Source organism: Pristis pectinata, chromosome 17 (assembly GCF_009764475.1).
Source record: "Pristis pectinata isolate sPriPec2 chromosome 17, sPriPec2.1.pri, whole genome shotgun sequence".
Classification (NCBI taxonomy): Eukaryota; Metazoa; Chordata; class Chondrichthyes; order Rhinopristiformes; family Pristidae; genus Pristis; species Pristis pectinata.
In genome coordinates this window covers 2678932-2701114 of record NC_067421.1, presented here as the reverse complement: position 1 = coordinate 2701114, position 22183 = coordinate 2678932, and the positions used below count along the sequence as shown (strand labels likewise).

At 47.2% G+C, this 22183-nt stretch overlaps 1 protein-coding gene and 1 non-coding gene across 3 annotated transcripts in view; both read right to left on the bottom strand.

Moving 5' to 3' along the window:
- The window catches only part of LOC127579506 (NACHT, LRR and PYD domains-containing protein 3-like), a 776460-nt gene that overhangs the window by 91561 nt on the left and 662716 nt on the right, over positions 1 to 22183 (bottom strand). The window lies entirely within an intron of this gene.
- Positions 20148 to 20219, bottom strand: trnam-cau (transfer RNA methionine (anticodon CAU)). Its single transcript has one exon. It is a non-coding gene; the product is annotated as a tRNA-Met (tRNA).

Here is a 22183-nt window from a genome sequence, read left to right as displayed (position 1 = left end):
TTTCCTCCACGGCCCCGACTTTCTGGTGGGTGCCTGGAATGCGCTGTCAGGTGAGGCGGTGGAGGGAAATACATCTGGGGCACATGAATGCACAGAGAATGGAGGGTAATGGGCGTTGTGTAGGCAGAGCGGATAGGTTAATTAAGCATTGAAAAACTTATTTAATTAGTCCGACACAACACCGTTGGGCGAAGGGTCTGTTTCTGTCCTGCACCAGGTTTTCTAACGCAGGTTTCTGGATCTGTGACGTAAAACCTCAACCAGCGTGACGTAATCCTGCCGAGAAGAACCGATTTCAAAGAGTTCAAAGTCAAAGTCAAGGTCGAGTTTATTATCAGATGCACAAGTACACGAACGCACAGGTGCAATGAAAAACGTACTTCCAGCGGCATCACAGGCACATCGCGATATATAAACAGCATTCTCAAGTAAAACAAATCAAACATGAATTATACACAATTTGTTCAAGGAAAAAAGCTCATTTAGAACAACACAAAGTCACAGAGTTGAAATTATATTCCTTCAAGTTCACAATTTCAGGCCCGCTTCTGCCTGTTCCCCCCCCCCCCCAACACCGTGTTTGGAGTGGGAGAGACCGAGTTGGTTCAGGCGGGGCTGAGGCCCGGATTTCTCAGCTCCTCTCCGCGCTGAGCGCATTTTCCAATGAGAGTGAGGGGAGATTTCACCAGCTCCTTCAGCTGCTCACTGAACTTAGTCTAGGTCACTGCGTAAAGAGCCGTGTTTGTGCAGCAGCTTAGGAGCTGCAGCATGAAGCCCAGTTCTCTTATGGACAAAAATGGAGACACAGCCGCTGAAATGAACCGCAATCGGACCCACACAGAATTCACCATAAACAGCACCCACAACAGGATGAAATTCCCCGACACAACCAACAGTAAAATGAGAGATTTCCTGCGGCTTTCCATCTCCGGGTCTCTGGGACACTCCCCACTGCTCCGACCCCGGAGTCTCCTGCGGGCTCTTCTCACCACTAAAACGTGACTGATGGTCAAAGCATTGAGCATGAGAATGAGGAAAAATGGAATCACAGGCGTGAGGGGGTACTGAAGGTACTCGACTGCGCTCCAAACCACTGATAACAGAACACCGCGTCCATCCCAGCAAAGCCAAGGCAAATTCATAAACCCGTAGTCTCCTGAAAGCATGAATTACCATAAAATGTTCTTTAAACAACTCAGCGCGGTCACCGTCCCCAGAACCACAGCCGCTGTTCTCTCGGTGCAATATTTCGCTTTCAGCTTCTGACAACGAATGGCCACAAACCGATCAAAGGTGAAAGCGACGGTGAACCAGACAGAACAGTCGGTGGCTGCGTAAAGCAGGACGGCGTGGATATTACACACGGGGATGTACCTCAGGAAATCAAACGCTTTCCAATAAAGAATCGGAATCTGCCTCAGTATCAGGTCGAGGACAACGACCAGTAGATCCGCCGTTGCCATGGCCACCAGGTAGAGAGTGACACCTTTGGAGAGACCGCACTTTCCCAGCGACAGGACCACAATCGTCAGCACGTTCACTGTGAGGAGGGAAATAAACACAAATATGACAGCGGGCTTGGAGCAACGTCAGCAGATTCACAGAGAGGTAAATCAAATACAGAAACCTGTTCTTGGATTCAGAGTTGCAGGTGGTTGTAACCAACAGCGGGGCTGTCTGCTGCAGACGAAGATCATAGATCAGTGAAACCAACCAGAAACTGGAAAATAACGGCATCCCTTCGACCAACAAACAGGTGAGAAGCGGTGGTTCCGTGGTCCGGTAAAGATGCCTGACGAGTGAACAATTCATGACGTGTTCCAGTTCATAAAGATCAAAGTTCTCAGTATCTGATCTTCGGTTGAGGGAGAGGGGATATATTGACCTGGTCATTATATGGAATCAGCCGAAGCTCCTGATCCTGATCATTGTTCAGTGCTCTGTGAGAGCGTCGCTGATCATTTTATGGTGACCTGGGGTCAGTGAGGGCTGGTACACGGTCACTCTTCCTGCTCTTTAGGCAGCGAATTTATGTTGGACGTTATATTGTATGTTATGTCGCAGCCACATTGGAGATTGTGGTGAAATTTGATCAGGTCCCCGGTGCAACAGTCTGATTCAGCCGCACGCAGTGCTCGGCAGGGGGATGGGGGCGGTGAGAAACAACAATATGTTCCAGATTGAAATTAGACCACGATTAATGCAACAATATCAGTTTACTGATTGCCGCAGAGAGTTCCGACTGCTGGGACCACCAAACACGGCAGCAGTGAGGAGAGGGTGAACTACAGGAACAGCAGTGCAGGTAGCAGTGGTTTATAGAACAAATACATGTTGTTGGGGACGTGTCAGCAATATGAGAAAATAGCTTCGAGAAGCGAAGGATAAACAAAACCGTGATAAACGCTATTCAAGGCGTTGATCCCCGCACACGGACCACGTGTATATACGGCATCTCCCTCAACCGGAGCTCAGTTAGTGAGGACGTTCCGATTTATTAACCGGAACATGTAATGAACAGTCCACCCACCAGATCGTTTTACCGGACGTCGTGACCACTGCTTCTCTCCTGTTTGTTGGTCGGGTCGTTGGACAGGGACTTACCTGGAAGAGCAACAAGAGCGAGTATGGGATAGTAGACGGGCTGAATAGTCCGGAGCAAATAGTAGATCCGACGGTCTACTGTTATCAAAGGAGAGTCCATTAAAATGCTGCCTGCAAATAGGAATACACCCCGCCCCATCGCTGTAACATCCCACTTTCCTGTTTTCTGATGGCGACCCATTTCTGTAACACCTCACTCCACTGTTCTCAGATTCCAATCGGTGACCAGAACTTCACACTCTACTCCTTACAGATTCCATCAGTTCATGTAACATCCCACATTATTGTTCGCAGCTCCCTAATTATCTTCCTCCTCTGTGGAGCTGCTACTCTCGGTCAGTGACGGAGGGGCTGTTCCCACTGACACTTTAAGACTTCATCGAAAGGTCCAGATTTTAAAAGCAGTGGAGAAAACGCTGGTGACAAAATCGGGCTCCGTGCAAACTGACGTTAATTACACTCACTGAACAAACATGTGTGGTTAACCCCTTTGTATCAGGACGGTTGGAGAAACACGTTAAATGAATGAGGCAACAGGGTTTTGATGTCCGGGGTATATCCACTCACACCCCGGACATTCCCTCTTCTTCCCCTCCCATCGGGCAGAAGAGGCAAAAGTCTGAAAGCACTTACCATCGGCCTTAAGTACAGCTACTTATCCCGCTGTTGTAAGACGATTGAATATACGATAATATAGACTCTCCACCTCATAATATCCCTCGTTATGACACTGCACCTTATTGTGAACCTGCACTTCACTTAATCTGGAACTGTACTACTTTATTCTGCACTCTGTTATTGTTTTACCTTTAATACCTGATGTACGGTTGCAATGCATTGATCTGTGTGAACGGTGTGCAAGACAATTTTTTTTCACTGTACCTCGGTACATTTGACAATAATAAACAGATTTCCCAATTCCCCAGTATCCAGTGGGATTTATCAACAGGGTCAGGGTGCTGTCTGCAGGGCTGATCGAGTCCGGACGTGTGATAAGGAATTCTATGGACTTTGAACAGTTCCGTCAAAGTGAAAGATCCACATGAATCCTTTCAGTGGCTGAAAAGTTGAATCTAGAAACTCGGGTACGTTGAGATATTGTGTCTGACGTCACTGCGAAGACGACGGCTGGAAGGGACGATTCAGATTCTGGTGACAGACACTTTCGGAATTATGCGGCGTCAACTTTTTTTATTTATGACATGGATTTGGAACTACATCTGTGTAAGAATCCGACCAATCAGATCCGGTACAAAAGCCCTTCCACTCACCTTAAACTTACGGCATCTTACTTTTCATACAACTCCCCTGCGAACAATAGTTTTCATGAACAATCCTGTCTGTACCTCTCATAATCTGATACATTTCTCTCAGGTCACCTTGCAAAGAAAACATTTCCAACCTATCCAATCTCTCGCCATCACCTCAACACAGGCAACATCCCAGCGTTTATCCTCTGATCTCTTCCCAGCGTAATCGCATCCCTCCTGTACTGTGGTGACAAGAATTACACACACTGCTTTCGTGCGGCCCTAACAGAGTTGTGTTGAGATGCACCATAACGTTCCCGCACTTTTATTCCATTCCCCAAACTATGAAGCTGGCAAGCCGTATGCCTTCCTCACCACCCTATCGACCTGTGTGGCCACTTCCAGTGAAACGTGGAGTCGGACCTCGTCCTCTGTTCGTCACCATTCATACTGTGACCTCACAAAAACTGTACTTGTTGGGAATAAATTCTATCTGCCAATGCCTCGTCCAAGTTTCCAACTGATCTATGTTCTGTTGTAGCATCGGAGAACCTTCTCGCTATTCACAACACCGCCAGATTTGGATTATCCTCAAACATAGAAACGTAGAAAACCCACAGCACAATTCAGGCCCTTGGGCGCACAAAGCTGTGCCGAACATGTCGCAACCTTCGAAATTACTAGGCTCACCCATAGCCCTCTATTTTACTTAGCTCCATGTACTTTTCCAAAAGTCTCTTAAAAGACCTTATCGTATCCGTCTCCACCACCGTTGCCGGTAGCCCATTCCACTCACTCACCACTCTCTGAGTAAAAAAACTTACCCCGACATCTCCTCTATACCTACTCCCCAGCACCTTAAACCTGTATCCTCTTGTGGCAACCACCTTGTAGAAACCTACTGATCGTTGTAGTTTTGGAGATAAAGACTGTCAGAGTGACAGAGAGCGGAATGCTCTATGAATAGCGGCATTGTTGCATCCAGACAGATATACATCTAACCCCAAATCGGAAAACGGTGTCATTAAAATAAACTGAAATGATTACCGAGGAGAATTAGACTGTGTCTCAGGGATGAGGTGAGCACAAATCATTCACGGATTCTGTAGTTTGTACAAATTAAACAATACAGTCCGTACTGTATCATAAAGTCAAATCAAACTCGAGTTTATGGTCACGTTCACAAGTACCTGCATGCACAGGTCCAATGGTAAACTTACCTGCAGCAACATCACAGGCACACGGCATGATGCAAGCGGCATTCACTAGAAAAGCATAAATAATAAATTATACACAATGAGAACAAAGAGAACAATATGCTGCTGGAACACATTCCGGATTGACATGACTCTTCCAGAGAGGGAGTAACCCTCGATCTCCTCTCGAGCAATGAGGCTGGGAAAATGTCTGATGTGCCAGTGGAGGAGAACGTTGGGCCCATTGACTGTAATTCTATTAGTGATGGAGTATTTTGGACAGGTCCACAAATGAAAGCCCCACATTGGGGCAAGACGAACTTTGATGACATTTTGGAGGCAGATTGCATCGATTGGAATTAACGTTGCCATCAATGTTAGTACAGACATCGTGGGCCCTAGGGCCTGTTCCAGTGCTGTTTTGATCTGTGATCAATGACCTGTGAGCTCTGACTTAGAAGTCGCCACAAAATACAATCCCGGCTCAGACCCATTAAACTCCCGAAACAAACATGGAGCAATGGAACGGTGAAATATCCCAAATTGGTTCCGTAACTCTGACTCAAAATCCCACAAAAAACAAAGATGCATTTGGCATTTCACAATCATGAAGAAACCCCACAAAGAGCCGGCGTCTGAAAAGGAGGTAAGATAATAGAGCTGGGCTGATCCAGACAACAACTCAAATCAATTCATCGGCTCATAAAAAACCGGACGATTCAGCAAGCGAAAACAACACAATACCCAACCTGTGACATCTCATCAAAGAACGAAACTTCCCAGGAATAAAGTCCTACCCTGTCCAGCCTCTTCCTCTAACCAGTCCCGGCAACATCCGTGTGAATCTTGTCTGCTTTCGTTCCAGTTCATTAACATCTTTCCAACAGCAGGGCGACCAAACCTGAACACAATACTGCAAGCGCGGCCTCACCGGCTCCTGAACAACCGCACCAGGACTTTTATGCTCAATGCCCGACTTATGATGGCCAGCATGCCAAAAGCCCTCTTCACCACCATGTATACCCGTGACTCCTCTTTCAGCGAACCATGTACTTGTAATCCAAGGTCCCACTGTTCTACAACACCCCACAGGGTTCTGCCGTTCACTTTGAATATCCTACCTGGATTTGACTTTCCAAATGCAAAGTCTTGCATTTCTCCGAATTAACCTCCATTTTCCATTCTTCGTCTCAATGACTCAGCTGATCAAGGTCCTCCTGTATTTTCTGAGAACCTTCTTCATTATTCACTATTCTTCCTATTTCCGTGTCATACTCAGACTTGGTAACCATGCCTTGTACATACTTATCCAAATTGTTACAATAGATGACACACAACAATGGGCCCAGCACCGGCCTCTGATGAACACCACTCGTCACCGGCATCCAGTTCGAGAAGCAACCTTCCATCATCGCCCCTTGCTTTCCACCATCAAGCCAACTGTGCATCCAATTTGGTCGCTCTCCCTGCATTCCGTGCGATCTGACCTTCCAGAGACCCAGCCATGTACAACCACATCAAAGGCCTTACTGGTCCATATATACCACGTGTACCGCCCTGACCTCGTCAAATTTCTTGGTCGTATCATCAAAGACTCAATCAAGTTCTTGAGACATGATCTCTCGCATAGAGGGCCGTGCTGACTGCCCGTAATCAACCGCTCTCTTTCCAGATGTAAACATGTCCTATCACTCCGAATCCTCTCCGTTAACCTACCTACCATAGATGTTAGATTTACTGCTCTATAGACCTCATGATTTCATTTGCCAACCCTCCTTAGCTAAAGGCACAACATTCGCTACCTGCCAGTCTACCGGCACCTCACCCGTGGCTGACGATGATGCACATATCTCAGCCAGGTCTTCCGCAATTTCTTTTCTGGCCTCCCACAGTGTTCTTGCATATGCCTGGTTGGGCCCTGGTGGTGTTCTACATTCAGAACTTTTAAGACCTCTCCACTATAATGTGGGCTATCCCCAAGGCCTCCCCATTTACTTCAACTCCTTCTGAAGTCTTCATGTCTTTCTCCACGGTAAAGACAGAGGATAAATAGTCATTAAGGACCACACCATTCTCCTGCGGATCCACATAAGGATGACCACTTTGGACTATGAGATGCCCTGTCCTATCTCTATTTACTCGTTTCCTCTTTATATACATGCAAGATCGCTTTCGATCTTCCCAAATCTACTCTGCCAAGGCTATTTCACGCCACGTTTTTTCCCTCCTGCTTTCGATCTTGAGTACACTCCTGGATCTCCTTTACTCCTCCAGGGATTCGTTTGATCCCAGCAGTCTGTACCTGAAACATCCTCCTACTTTTTCTTGGCCAGAGCCTCAATATCCTTCGTCAGCCAGGGTTCACTGCTGCTTACAAGAACATCCAGACGTTGAGCTCTCACTATCTCACATTTAAAAGTCTTCCACTTGTCTGTAGTCCCTTTGTCCGCACACATCCGACTCGAATCATCCTTTGCAAGCTCCTGTCTCATACAGCTACTTATTCAACTGCCCCGCACCATTATCCACAAATAAGTCGACGTTTTCCCACTACCCTGTCGTACCATCTTTGTTTTCCCCAAGGATTTTTTTCTGAACGCACTTAACACATTTCACCCCATCCGCCATGTCTCTGTAATGACTATGACGGTCACAATCTATGTTCGGAAAGTTAAAATCACCGACTATGACGAACCTGTTATTTTTGCAATTCTCCACAGTCTACTTGCATATTTGTCATTTAATTCCTCTTGTTTATTTGGGGGTCTTTAATACAATCCCAACCATGTGATCATCCCCTTTTTGTTCTCAACTCCAACAATAAAGCCTCACTGGATGATCCTTCAGTAATTTCACCTCTGACTACATCTGTGACATTCCCTTTGTTCGGAAATGTAACTCACCTTCCTCTTTCCTCCGCCTCTATCCCACCTAAAGCACCTTCACCCCAGAACATTCAGCTGCCAGTCCTGTCCTTCCTTTCGCCATGTTTCTGTAAAGACTATAATATCCCAGTCCCTGGTGGCGATCCAAGCCGCAAGTCCATCCACCTGACTTGTCAGACGCCTCTCATTGAAATACATGCAATTTAATCCAATTGGCTTCCTTCGCTCCGTTCCAGTCTTGACTATTCAACTTGCTGTAACTGACTTCTGCATCACTTTCTAGCCACTCATTTGCCTCGAGGATGATCGGTATCCCAAATCCTGCTGATCTCGTTTACGTGCACGCTCGTTGCAATGGAAAATCTGCCTGCTACATAGGGAAGGTATCCAGTCCTTTTTTTTCCAGGGTAGAAATGTCAACGGCCAGAGGGCACAGCATAAATATAAGAGAGGTTATTGGTATTGGTATCGGTTTATTTTTGTCACATGTACCGAGCTATCGTGAAAAACTTGTCTTGCATACCGTTCGAACGGATCAATTCATTACACAGTGCATTGAGGTAGTTCAGGGTAAAAACAATAACAGAACACAGGGTAAAGTGTCACAGCTGCAGGGAATTCATTGTAGGTAGACAATAAATTGCAACGTTGTCTCAAGGTAGATTGTGAGGTGAAGAGTTCATCTTATCGTATAAGAGAACGGTTTAATTTCTTCTAACAATGGTATCGAAGCTGTCCTTGAGCCTGGTTATGTGCCCTAAGGGTCCTCTATCTTCTGCCTGATGGGAGAGGGGCGAAGAGAAAATAACCTGGGTGGGTTGGATCTTTATGCTGGCTGCTTCACCAAGGCAGCGAGATATACAGACAAGGTACATGGAGGGGAGTCTGGTTTCTGTGATGTGCTGAGCTGTGTCCAAAACCCTCTGTAGTTTCTCGCAGTCCCGGGCAGTCCTGTTGCCTTACCAAGCCGTCATGCATCCAGACAAGATGCTTTTTGTGATGCGTCGATAAATTTCAGTGAGTGTCAAAGTAGGTGTCTTTAACCTCCTGAGGAAGTCGAGGCGTTGATGAGCTTTCTTGACTGTGCCGTCTACGTGGTGGGTCCAGGAGAAGCTGTTGGTGATGTTCACTCCAAGGAATAGGAAGCTCGCATCCCTCTCGACCTCAGCACCACTGATGCAGACAAATGCATGTACACCGGCCCCTTTCCTGAAGTCAACGACCAACTCTTTTGTTTTGCTGACATTGAGGGAAAGGTTGTTGTCATAACACCACGCCACTAAGCTCTCTATCTGTTTCCTGCACTCCAATTCATCGTTACGGCCTACTACGGTGATATTATCCACAAAGTTGTCGATGGAGTTTGAGCACAATCTGGCCACGAATTCATGAGCATGTAGGGACTAGAGTAGCGAGCTGGTGACGCAGCCTTGTGACACACCAGTGTTGAGAATAATCGTGCTGGATGTTGCCTATCCTCATCGATTGTCGTCGGTTGGCCAGAAAGTAATAGAGACCAGTTGCAGAGGGAGTTTTTGAGTGCCAGGTCTCCGAGTTTGGTGATGGGTTTGCTTGGACTTAGAGCATTGAAGGCGGAGCTGCAGTCAATAACCAATAGTCTAACGTAGCTGTCTTTACTGTCTAGATGCTCCAGATTTGAGTGTAGGGCCAAGTCGTCCACTGCAGACCTGTTTCAGCAGTAGGCGAATTGTAGTGGGTTGAGGTTTTCCGGAGACTGGGGATAATGCGTGCCATGTCCAGCCACTGGAAACGCCTCATGACAGTGGTGTCAGTGCAACCGGTCGGGAGTCGATAAATCATATTATCTTGTTTTACTGAGGAATCAGAATGGTAGTTGTCTTTTTAAAACAAATGAGAACATTAGATTGAAGCACAGAGAGGTTAATTGTGTCTACAAATGCCCCCGCCAGCTGATCAGCGCAATATCTGAGGACACGGTCAGGGACAGCATCCGGGCCAACTGCTTTCCTCGGTTTCACTCTCCGGAAGACCGATCCTCTGTCCTCCACGTTGACAACGGGTTTCTTTGCATTGGATGCTGTCCAAGTGGGTGGTGACAAACCATTCTCCTTCTGTTCAAAACATGCATAGAATGCGTGAGGCTCACCAGGAAGGGATGCGCCGTTGTTGGCGATGTTGTCAGACTTCTTTTCGTAGCCCGTCATAGCATGTGACTTCTGCCACAACTGAAGGCTGGTCTGGGATTCTATTTTCAACCGGTATTGTCTCCTGTATTCCTGATAGGTTTACGGAGGTCTTATCTCGATTTCTTGTCAGTTGTCAAGGTCACCTGATTGGAATGGGGTAGTCCCCGACTTCAGCAAAGATTGGATCTCCCGGTTCATCCACTGTTTCCGGTTTGGGAAACCCCGTATTGTCCTCTGTGGTCCACAGTCCTCAACATCATTGCTAATAAAGTCCGTGATGGAGATGGCGGGTGACATATTCATCAAGGCTGGCAGCTGAGTCTTTGAACATGGACCAGTCCGCTGACTCAAAGCAGTTGCGTAGAAGCTCATCTATTTCTTCAGCCCAGCACCGCACGATTTTCTGCACTGGATCCTCCCGTGTCAATTTCTGTTTGCATGCAGCGAGTCAGAGCACAGTCTGCTGGTCTAATTTACCACAGTGAGGGAGAGTGGTGGCTCGGGAGGTATCTTTGATGGTTGTATGGCAATGATCAAGGGTATAAGGTCCCCTTATGGGACAGCAGACGTGCTGGTAGATCTTTTGTAAAACGAAATTGGCCTGGTTGAATTCACCTGCAATAATTATGAGGGCCCCACGATGTACTGTCTACAGGTTGTTGACCAGAGAGTGCAGTTCATTGAGTGCAGGCTTCATGTCCGTTTGGGGCAGGATGTAGACTGCCATCAGGAGAGCTGAAGTGAACTGCCGTTGCATGTAGCATGGTCGGCACTTCACAGTTAGTTATTCCAGGCTGGGTGAGCAGGAGTCGCCAGTACCATCATGTCTGAGCACCGTGGGTTGTTAAGAAGTCGACCCCTCTGCCTCTAACTTTGCCCGAGAACGACATACGGTCCATTCGGTGAAATGAGCAGCCTCGGTTTATATTACACAGTCGGGTGAAGCAGCTGAAAGCTCGGTTTCGGTGAGACATCGCACACAGGGCCACTCAGTTCTCTGTGGTCAGTGAGTCTTGCCCTCAGTTCATCATCTTTATTCTCAATGGCCTGGACGTTAGCTGGCAGTATGCTTGGGAGGGGAGTCTTGTATCCACGCTGTTACAGCTTCAGTTGCAACCCAACACTCTTACCAAGCTTCCGAGGTAAGTGGCCACTGCTCGTCGGACCTGACAGTGCTGGAGTGAAGCCACCTGGTAACTGATTGCTTAAGAACAGACCTGGAAGACCTTGAGTGGATTCTGGGGTATAGAAAATAAAAGCAGAAACAGAATACAGGATGTAGCGTTCCAGTGTCAGAGAGTCACACAACACGGAAACAGGCCCTTCGGCGCAAATCGACCAATATGCCCATGTAAGCTAGTCTCTTTGGCCCATGTTTGACACATTTACCTCTGAACTTTGCCTGTCCATTTACCTGTCCAAACGTCTTCAATGATAATCCTGCAGCGGCCTCACTCACTTCACATTGCAGCTCAATCTATAGAACCATAGAACACTACAATACAGAAAACAGACCATTCGGCCCTACTTGTCTGTGCCAAAACTTTATTCCGCTAGTCCCATTGACCTGCACCCTGTCCATAACCCTCAGGACCTCTCCCACCCATGTGTCTATCTAATTTATTCTTAAAACTTAAGAGTAAGCCCGCATTAGCACATCAGGTGGCAGCCCGTTCCACACCGCCACCACTCTCTGAGTGAAGAAGTTCTCCATAATGTTCCCCCTAAATCTTTCCCTTTCACCCTAAAATCGTGTCCTCTCGTACTTATCTCTCCTCATCAAGGTGGAAAGAACCTACCCGCATTTGCTTTGTCTATACCCCTCATAACCTCATAACCTTAATCAAATCTCCCCTCGTTCTTATGCGCTGCAAGGAATAAAGTCCTCACCTCTTCAATCTTTCCCTGTAACTCAACTCGTGAAGACCCTGCAACATTTTAGTAAATTTCCTCTGCACTCTTTCAATCTTACTGTATCCTTCCTGTAGTTAGGTGACGAGAACTGCACACAGTACTCGAAATTTGGCCTCACCAATCTTATACAACCTCAACATAACATCTCAACTCCTATACTCAGTACTTTGATTTATGAATGCCAGGATCCCAAAAGCCTTCTTTACAACCCTGTCTACCTGCAACGCCACTTTCAGGAAATTATGTATCTGAACTCCCAGATCCCTTTGTTCCTCCGCACTCCTCAGTGCCCTACCATTTACTGTGTATCTCCTACCTTGATTTGTTCTTCCAAAATGCAACACCTCACACCTGTCTGCATTAAATTCTATCTGCCATTTTCTGGCCCAGTTTCCAGTTGGTCCAGATCCCTCTGCAAGCTTTGAAAGCCTTCCTCGCTGTCCACAACTCCTCCAATCTTAGTGTCATCAGCATACTTGCTGACCCAATTTACCACATTATCATCCAAATCATTGATACAGACAACAAACAACAATGGCCCTAGCACAGATCCCTGAGGCACACCACTAGTCACAGCCCTCCAGTCTGAGTAACAATCTTCCACTACCATGCTCTGTCTTCTCACACACAGCCAATTTCGAATCCAGTTTACAACCTCTCCATGGATACCTAGTGTCTGAACCTTGTGAACTAACTTCCCATGTAGGACCTTATCAAAGGCCTTACTAAAGTCCATGTAGACAACATCCACAGCCTTTCCCTCATCTACTTTCTTGGTAACCTCCTCTAAAAACTCTACAATATTCGCTAAACGCGATCTGCCACTCACAAAGCCATGCTGACTATCCTCAATCAGCCCTTGGCTGTCCAAATACCTCTATATCCGATCTCTCAGAACACCTTCTAGTAATTTACCTACTACTGATGTCAGGATCACTGGCCTGTAAATATCTGGTTTAATTTCAGAGCCTTTTTTAAACAACGGAACAACATGAGCTATCCTCCAGTCCTCCGGCACATCACCTGTGGCTAAGGGACCCTGTCCTTTCTACACTAGTCTCTCTCAAGGTCCGAGGAAAGATCCTGTCAGGCCCAGGGATTTTATGTACCTTTATTCGCTGTAAGGCAGCATGCGCCTACTCCTCTTTAAACTCGATATGTTCAATGACACATCTGCTTGTTTCCCTTCCTTCCAGGTTCCTTCCTATGCCAGTTTCCTGAGTAAATACTGATGCAAAAAAAATGTTTGCGATCTCGCCCATCTCTTGAGGCTCCACACATAACCGACGACTCTGATCTTCTAGGGGAGCAATTTTGTCCCTTACTATCCTTCTACTCTTAATATACTTGTAAACATCCTTCGGGTTTAACTTCACATGATCTACCAGAGCAACCTTATGTCTTCTTTTTGCCTTCCTGATTTCCTTATTTAATATTTTCTTACATTTTCTATACTATTCAAGTACCTCATTTGTTCCTAGTTGCCTATACATGCTGTACACCTCTCTCTTTCTCTTAACCAGATGGCCAAAATCTCTTGAATACCAAGGTTCCCTATGCTTGTTAACTTTGCCTTTAATCCTGGCAGGAACATGCCCAAACTCCGCACTCGCAATATTTCGCCTTCGAATGCCTTCCACTTACTGAACACATCCTTGCTAGAAAACAACTCATCCTAATCCATTCTTCCTAGATATTTTCCAATTTCCACAAAATTACTCTTTCTCCAATTTAGAACCTCAACTCGAGGACCAGACCTATCCTTATTCGTAATTAACTTGAAACTAATGACATTATGATCACCGGACCCAAAATGTTCACCTACACATACTTCTGTCACCTGACTTGTCTGGTTGCCGAATTGGAGATCGAGTATTGCATTCGCTGTTGTTGGTTACTCTGTATATTGATTTAGAAAACTCTCCTTAACACAGCTGACAAAACATATGCCCAGCGTCATCTGTGTGACACAGTTTCCTGTCAAGTTTGAGACTCTCCCCTCTCACCTTATACCGGTGTTCTGTTGTTGAGAATCCCCCCAGACCTGGGAAAAATACTGTGTGTATTGCAGTTGAAGAGAAATGTGCATGCAGGTGGACACATAAAGTGCAAGGGCCACGATGAGGTATGTTGGGAAATCAAGAGTTCATCTTTTAGCGTATGGGTAGTTCGTTCAGTAATCTTAAAACAACGGTATGGAAACTGTCCTTGAAATGGTTCTGTGTGTTTTCATGCGTTTGTATCTTCTGCCCGATTAGAGTGAGGGCAGAAGGGAGAATGTCTGGGGTGCGAAAGGTCATCGATATTGGCTGTATTCCTGACGCAGCAGGAAGTGTAGGCGGAATCAGTGGAGGGGAGGCTGGTATCTGTGATGGACTGGGTTGCATTGGTAAATGACCTGACGGACTGTCAGAGGTGAGGGGCGGGGTGAGAAGTGGGTGGGGTCTGCCGCAAGGGAAGCAGAGGCTGTGGGTGAGGAGCGGGGGTGCTTGTGGTTCTTGGGCGTGGGGTGAGAAGGGACGCAGTCGGCCGAGTAATTCAGAATGATTCTTACCTCAGTTAACAAAGATTTGCCTCCTGACCCCCTGATCGCCAAATCTCGCTGCTCATCCTTCTCCCTTCCCACCCTTCCCGCTACTCACACCTAGTCTATCTCTCTCCTCCCACACTCTCCCTTTCTCTCACCACCACTTCTCCTTTCTCCAAGCAACCGCAATGCTCGATAAGTCATATGCTTCACTTTCCTTTCCGACAAATTTGACAATTGCAGTTGCCACAAGCAATCGCTTGGAGTAAATCAGCAGATCGAAACGTATCTGTTGGGGGAAGGAATTGTCAAAGTTTCGTGGCGAAACCCTGCACCAGGACTGAGAGAGGAGAATGGAGAAGACCGTAATGAAGAGGAGAGGGGGAGTTGGCAGACAGGAGCTTCAGGTGATTGGTGGACTGAAGACGGGTGACGGGCAGGATGCAACAGGTAGGAGAGGGAGAAATGAAGTTGAGAGACATTGCGAGGTGGGTGATGGATGCTGTCAGAAGAGGGAACAAAAGTCGGAAATTGCCGGTGAAGATTGACCTGGATGCTTCCAAGCCTCGAAGTCCTGACTAATCAGGAGAAGTTGGATAGTCGAGGACTTTCTTCCTTGTAGCGTTGGATTTTGAAGGTGACCTGAGAGAGGAGTGTAAAGTCACCACGGGTACAGACACGGTAAACGCACGTTGTCATTTTCCCACGGAAATGGATCTAAAAACTTGAGGGCTTAAGTTGAAGGCGAGAAGCAACAGATTGAACAGGGATCGAGGGGCAAATCCTTCAGGTGGTAAGTGGTGCGTTAAGTGGAATGAGCTGCCAGAGAAAGTATTTGAGGCAGGTTCAACATTAAAGAGAGTTGGACAAATACATGGATAGGAAAGGTTTGCAGGGGTCCGTGCTGAATACGACGAGCTTAGCCGTCAGCACAGACCAGTCGGGGGTGAAGGGCCCTTCTCTCTGTTGCATGATTGACGATGGCTGCGGAAAATCAAATGAACAAGGCAGGAAATATCCTCACTGAGATCATTCGAGCAACTGGGAGAGCTGACTAAGCTCATTATTTGTTCAGGCGCGCGCGCGCGCACACACACACACACACACACACACACACACACACACACACACACACACACACACACACACACACACACACGACATCATGGATGTTTACACCTTCCCCTGGGCCGTGACCTATCCTTGCGCGTGAACCGTTCGATTTCAACAGCAGTGCATTCCCTGACCTGTCTCTTCCTGACCCTTGAGGAGCAAGGAGATAACTTCTTTGGTAAGGTCACCTGGAAGCCACGCGATGCCTTGCATTGGGTGACACAGCTGCTCCAACATCTAAATACCAGGTGCGTGTAACTGTGGCTGGAGGCGCGATATAACCTGCCTATGGAAATCAACAAGGGGTCTCGAAAGTGACAAATCTTGAACCCATGATAGGCCACCCTCGAACCGCTGCTGCACATTCAGCCTGGTATATCCTGTCCCCTATTCTCACTGAGGTCACTGATCCTCACGTACACAGGGCAGTGATGGTCTGCTGGTTGGCAGTGGGCAGACGATCAGTGCAGACACGGGACTGTGGATGTTGGCATCTGGAGCAACGGAACATGGGAGGAATTCAGGTCGGGGAGCATCTGCGCGAGAAGTGGACGGTCACACATTTGGATGGATACCTTCATCTGGAAAATGTCCAACTCAGCGAGGCAAGTAACACCAGGACTATCACTGGCGTGCGATAAATTGACAGACCTGATGTCACGAAGTCAAAAGCAATATGCTGCAGATGTAAAAATATGATTAAAGCCAGGACCTGGAAATACTCTCCGGATCTTCGAATGATCAAGAGCACAGTCGCTTCCTGTTCTTGAACAGAACTCATGCAATGGAAAATGTCATCCATCTCCCTCTCCATTTTTTTCCAATCTGAGATGTTCAATTTTATGCTCTAATTCTGTATCAGAGTGACAGGAACAAAATCTGTCAATGTCAGACAAACTGCGGATCCATAAGCGAACAACAAGTACCAGCTATCAATTCTCCTGTGAAAGGCAAACGAGTCTTAATTTCCTGGTGAGAGGGAATTGGGCATTCAAACTGTTTTGACGGGGAACTTTATGTCATTACTCCAGTACATAATGGAGAGACTGTACCTGAAACACTGGGTACAGAGCTCAAAAAAAGTCTAGAACATAGAACATAGAACAGCACAGCACAATAGAGGCCCTGCGACGAATATTGTTATGCCGACGTTTACACCTCGCCTAAGGCTATCTAATACCTTCATCCTACATATCTCTCTACTTTAAATTCCTCCATATGCTTATCTAGTAATGTATTGAACTTGACCAATGTACCTGACTCCACCACCACACCAGGCAGCGTATTCCACTCTCTGCGTAAAACAAAAATTTCCTCTGATCTCTCCATTGCACTTACCACCCATTACTTTAAAGCTATGCCCTCTTGTATTGAGCATTGGTGCCCTGGGAAACATGCGCTGGCTCTCCATTCTATCAATTCCTCTTAATATTTTGTACACCTCGATCATGTCCTCCTTCTCTCCAAAGAGTGAAGCCCTAGCTCCCTTAGGCCCTCCTCATAATGCATACACTCTAAATCAGGCAGCATCCTGTTAAATTCCTTCTGCAACATTTCCAACGGTTCCACATCCTTCCTATAATGAGGCGACCAGAACTGGACACGCACCCGAAGGGTGGATCTTTCCACAGTTCACTTTGAACAGAGTCTGAGCGAAGGGTCAGGAGTTGGTGGAGGGACAGGGCGTCTTTAAACCCGGGACCCGTCTACTTCAAAAACATATCAACTTCAGATCGTTTTCTGCAAACTGTTTCAGCAGTTCCTGAGGTTGAACGCAATGTCCTTTATTCATGGGCGATTTCTCTGTCCCAGTCTCTCTGCAGACCGGGCTGTTCCATATTCCAGGTGTCCGATGAACTGTTCACTTCAACAACAATCACTTTCTCGCTTTTACTTTTGTTTTATTCAAAGTTTCTCTTGTATTTGAAAAGCACGACGATGCTGGAGGAACTCCGCTGTCCAGGCAGCATCCGTGGATAAAAGCAACCGGCAACGTTTCGGATTCAGATCCTTTGGAAACAGAAATAAACATCTCTCCGTCGGGGAGTTTAACCCCGGTCTCCCGCGTGACAGGCGGTTTTACTGATCACTATACTAACAAGGAACCCAGGGAAGTGTGTGATATGTCAGTCGGTTGTCAGGGTACCGGAGGGTTCACAGTTCACCGCGGAGTTTGTTGGTCCACTGTTAAACCGGCGCCTTTCAGACACCCACCTCACCGCGTGACTGGAGGGGTCTCAGAATTCTCCAGCAATTGAGTATCTTACTGTGTCCAAGAACCGGTCGGAGGTGGGGTTCCCATTGGGGCCTAACTGCATGTGGTTGAAAAGGATATTTGTAATCAGGATTTATTTTCCCTTTTACTGATGACAGAGATAGGAAACGATTTATCGCTCTCCGACTATTCCAGGATCGACTCTCACATCGTTCCGATCCCGGGTGAATAATCACCGGGTTCTGTGTGACTCCGGTCTGTTGGATGGTGATGACATCAATTGGACTGAACAGGGACTGCGGCAGAGTGAGGAATGGCCCGTCAGAAAGCAGCTCGGAGACTGGTGATCGAGTCACAGAGTCAAACATCACTGGAGACGGTTCAGTACCCGAATGACCTGCACACTAGTGCAGTGATGGTGGTATAATGTTGAGCATAACTGCTTCCCAAGCAATTGACCCGGGTTAGATTCCCAGCCATCGCAGATTCCAGAGTTTTAATCTCCCAACATCGGGACTGTCACAATTAAACCTCTTAAAGAACAGCGATCTGTACTGGACTCGAGGTTTCGATTGGTCTACTCATGTTAATCCGCAGGTAACTTGCTGAATTCATGTAGTTTCATGAGTGAATGTAAGCGAGATCCCATCGCCGTTTCATTAATTATCGCTTACTTTGTGCAGGGCAGTGGGTCAGGGAAGCAATTCCCGTCCCTCATGGTTTTCTGGTAAATCGATTAACGGATCAGTGGAGATTCCTGCTCTCAATCTCTCCCGGATTCCCAAAACAAAATACATCACATGTGGTCGCCCCATTTCAGCAAGGATATGGAGGCTTCGGAAAGGGTGTTGGAAAGATTTACCAGGACGCTGCCTGAATTAGACAGTAGTAGCTATAAGGAGAGATTGGACAAACTTAGGTTGTTTTCTCTGGAGCGTTGAGGTCTGAGAACAGACGTGATGTAAGTTTAGAAAGCTATGAGAGGCCAAGATAGGCCAGGTAGGCAGATATATTTCCTCGGGTAGAAATTTCAAATACCAGAGGGCATGCGTTTAAAGTGAGAGAGGGTAAGTTTAAATGAGTTGTATGTAACAAGTGTTGATTCACAGAAACTGGGGAGCGTCTGGAACGGCCTGTCAGGTGCAGTAGTGGAAACAGATGCGACACTGTTGTTTCGCAGGCTGTTATATAGATAGGCACATGGATATACAGGGAATGGAAGGAGATGTGCAGGGATGGGGCATATGGATCATGTCAGTCAGAAGAGTTCAGCCTAATCCTGCATCGTGCTCAGCGCAGACATGATGGGCCAAATGGCCTGTCCCTGTGCTGTACTGTTGTAACTTCTATGATCCCAACATGTCCCAGATGACGTGTTCACACTGAGTGACGTCAGTCTGTTCACCCCCGGCTCCCTGTCTATATTTACCCCGTGCAATCCCTCCCCTCACTCCCCCTCAGTTCCGACACGGGATACACCCGATGCCTCTGCACTGACAGGTGTAATACAGGGTCACAGTGTCACACTGCACAGAAATGTCCACACTTAACATTTCCTTCTGTGCTAAAACCGTCGTCCACCACATGTCCCACAAACGTCTCTGCCTCAGCGATTTAAATGTTAATCTGGTTACTTCATCAATGTTGTGAGAGTTCCTGCCTCCGCCTCCCCCTCAGATCGTTCGGTACAGACACCAACCACCCTTCGGATGCAAACTTTCCTCAGACCGTCTCCAAACACCTTCCACCTGTCTTGGAACTGGACATTTCTGCCCGTCACCCGTCTGTCATCGTGGCTCCGTGTCCCCCCTTTCCAGGGGTAAAGCCGGCCTGTCCTGTGTGTGCCACAGCCCCGTCACGTGATGTGTTTGGTCTCAACCTGTCGGAGATGTTCCCCTTGTTCCCCCCACTGTCCACTCCCCACCTTCCCTGCTGCTGAACATTCACTTGTTCTCTCTCTGTCCTGGTTCTAATGACGGGTCCCGGCACTGAAACGTTAACTCACTTTCGATTTCCGCCTGACCTGCTGAGTGTTTCCAGCATTTTCTGTTCTATAGCAGAACACAGGTTCATACAGCAGATAACATTGTGTACTGGACCATAGCTGAGCACAACAGACACCGTCGTTCTCCCAACGAACCCGGCCACATGGAATAATGGAATGGAAGGAATCTTCATCTTGAAACGCGAGATTTTCATTCCAAGTAAAGTGAAATGTATATTGCGGGGATGTGTGATGTGACAGCGTCCTGTTGGGAAATGTTCAGCTGAAGTATAGCAGAGAATGGTGTCGATCCATCGACCTCTGGGTTATGGGCCCAGCACGCTTCCACTGCGCCACTCTGCTGTTGGGCAAGCAAGTTGCATCGTTCTGTATTCCTTCTTTTGTTCATCTTGCCGTTATCCTTCCCGACTCAACACAGTTTCATTTTGCTGACTTCTCTTATTTCCCCTCACTTACTACTTTATTTCTTCTCTCTCTCTTTCTCGCTTTCTCTCGTTCTCTCCTTTCTTCGGTCCTTACTTCTTGTCGCACACTGTTACCATCACTGTGCTGTCTGTTGCTCTCTCCCGGTCAGATATTCCCTTCCCAACATTTCAGCAATGACTGCATTTGACATTATCGAATTGTCTCTCTTTCTGCGGCCCTGCTGTCGGACATTCTGTTTCTCTTCCTCTGTGTCGTTTCCTCCTTCTTCTCAATGTACAGAGCAGAGGGCACGGTCTGTGCTGCCGTGGGGGATGACCCGGTGATACTTCAGTCACGCCTCAGGACACAACGCGATGGCTTCACCCACACCTGGTGGTGGCTCATTTTGTCCAAGCCCGAGGTCTCATTAACTTCACAAACCTATCACTGTAACTGCATAAATGAAGATTTCCTTCAGTGCTGAAACGCCAGCAGCTTACTTTGTCTCTTTGTGACCCTCCTGATGCAGTTTGTCGACCCGAAACGTCTACAGATCGTTTCCTCCCACAGATGATGCTTGACCCATTGAGTTCCTACAGCATAGAACATGGAACAGCGCAGCACAAGAACAGGCCCTTCGGTCTGCAATGTTGTGCCGAACTATTTAAATTAGTAATCAAGTACCCAAATTAACTCATCCCTTCTACCTACATAATGTCCATATCCTTCCATTTCCTGCACATCCATAGACATAGAAGAGCCCCTTGAACGCTTCTGTCGTATGTGCCACCACCACCACCACCGCAGGCAGCGCATTCCACGCTCCCACTAATTCCTGTGTTAAAAATAACCTAACACGCACTCCTCCTTTGAGCTCACCCCCACTGACCTTAAATGCATGCATTTTGGTATTCGACAAGGTAAAATTAAGAGGCGCATCTCTGGGAGTTGGCTATGCAATACTGATTTATCCATGTCAGATGTCACTTTCCCAGCTCTCTGTGGCTCGGCACAACATCGGGTTTGGATTTAACAGTCCGAGTCTGTTCTGAGGTCAGTCAGAATTCCTTGCAGGGACATGTTCTGGAAATGTTCAAAGTTCAAGATCACCATTATGGAGATGCTGGTTATTGAACCTGGGACCTCATACATGTAAAACATGCGTCTCTCACTGAGCTACATCCACACTGCTGCACCTTAATTTCAGAAGTTTGTTCTTTTCTGCGTCTCACTCTTTAAGCATAAAACAGAGATATTGGAAAACCGAGAACAAGGCTGGTATCTGCCATTCGGCCTTCCCGCTCCACAATTCAGTGTGAACATGGCTAATCATCCAAGTTCAAGCCCCTGTTCCGCGCTCTCCCCACACGACGTGAAACTCTTTTGGGGCAGAGCCTATTTATAATTAAATCAAAATAAGTCATGAGACCTGGCAAGTCCATTAGGTCCAAGGATCTCGTAGGATGAAACACACACATACTGCTGAAAGAGAAGGGCAATATCTGGGCACCCGGACGTGATACCCCGCAGGGAGGGCTAGCAATATGCCCAGTGAGGCAGAAGCTAGGTGCACCCGCCTCCGGACAGAGCAGTGTTACCAAGCTGACAATGACACGCTCAGCAATACTTGCCAGATCGCCAGCCTCCCTGGGTGGGCTCGAACCACCAACCTTTTGGTGAACAGACGAACGCGCGGACAGATTGTGCCACAGAGACACCCTCAAGCAAGCGAGAATAAATTGGCCTTTTCCGGGTTGGGAGGAGGTGACCAGAGATCGGTGCTGGGACAGGACAATTCACAACCTGCATCATTGATTTGGAGCAGACATTCACGGACAATATAACACAGAAAACGGTAAAAACACTCAGAACGTCGAGCAACATCTGTGGAGAGAGAAACA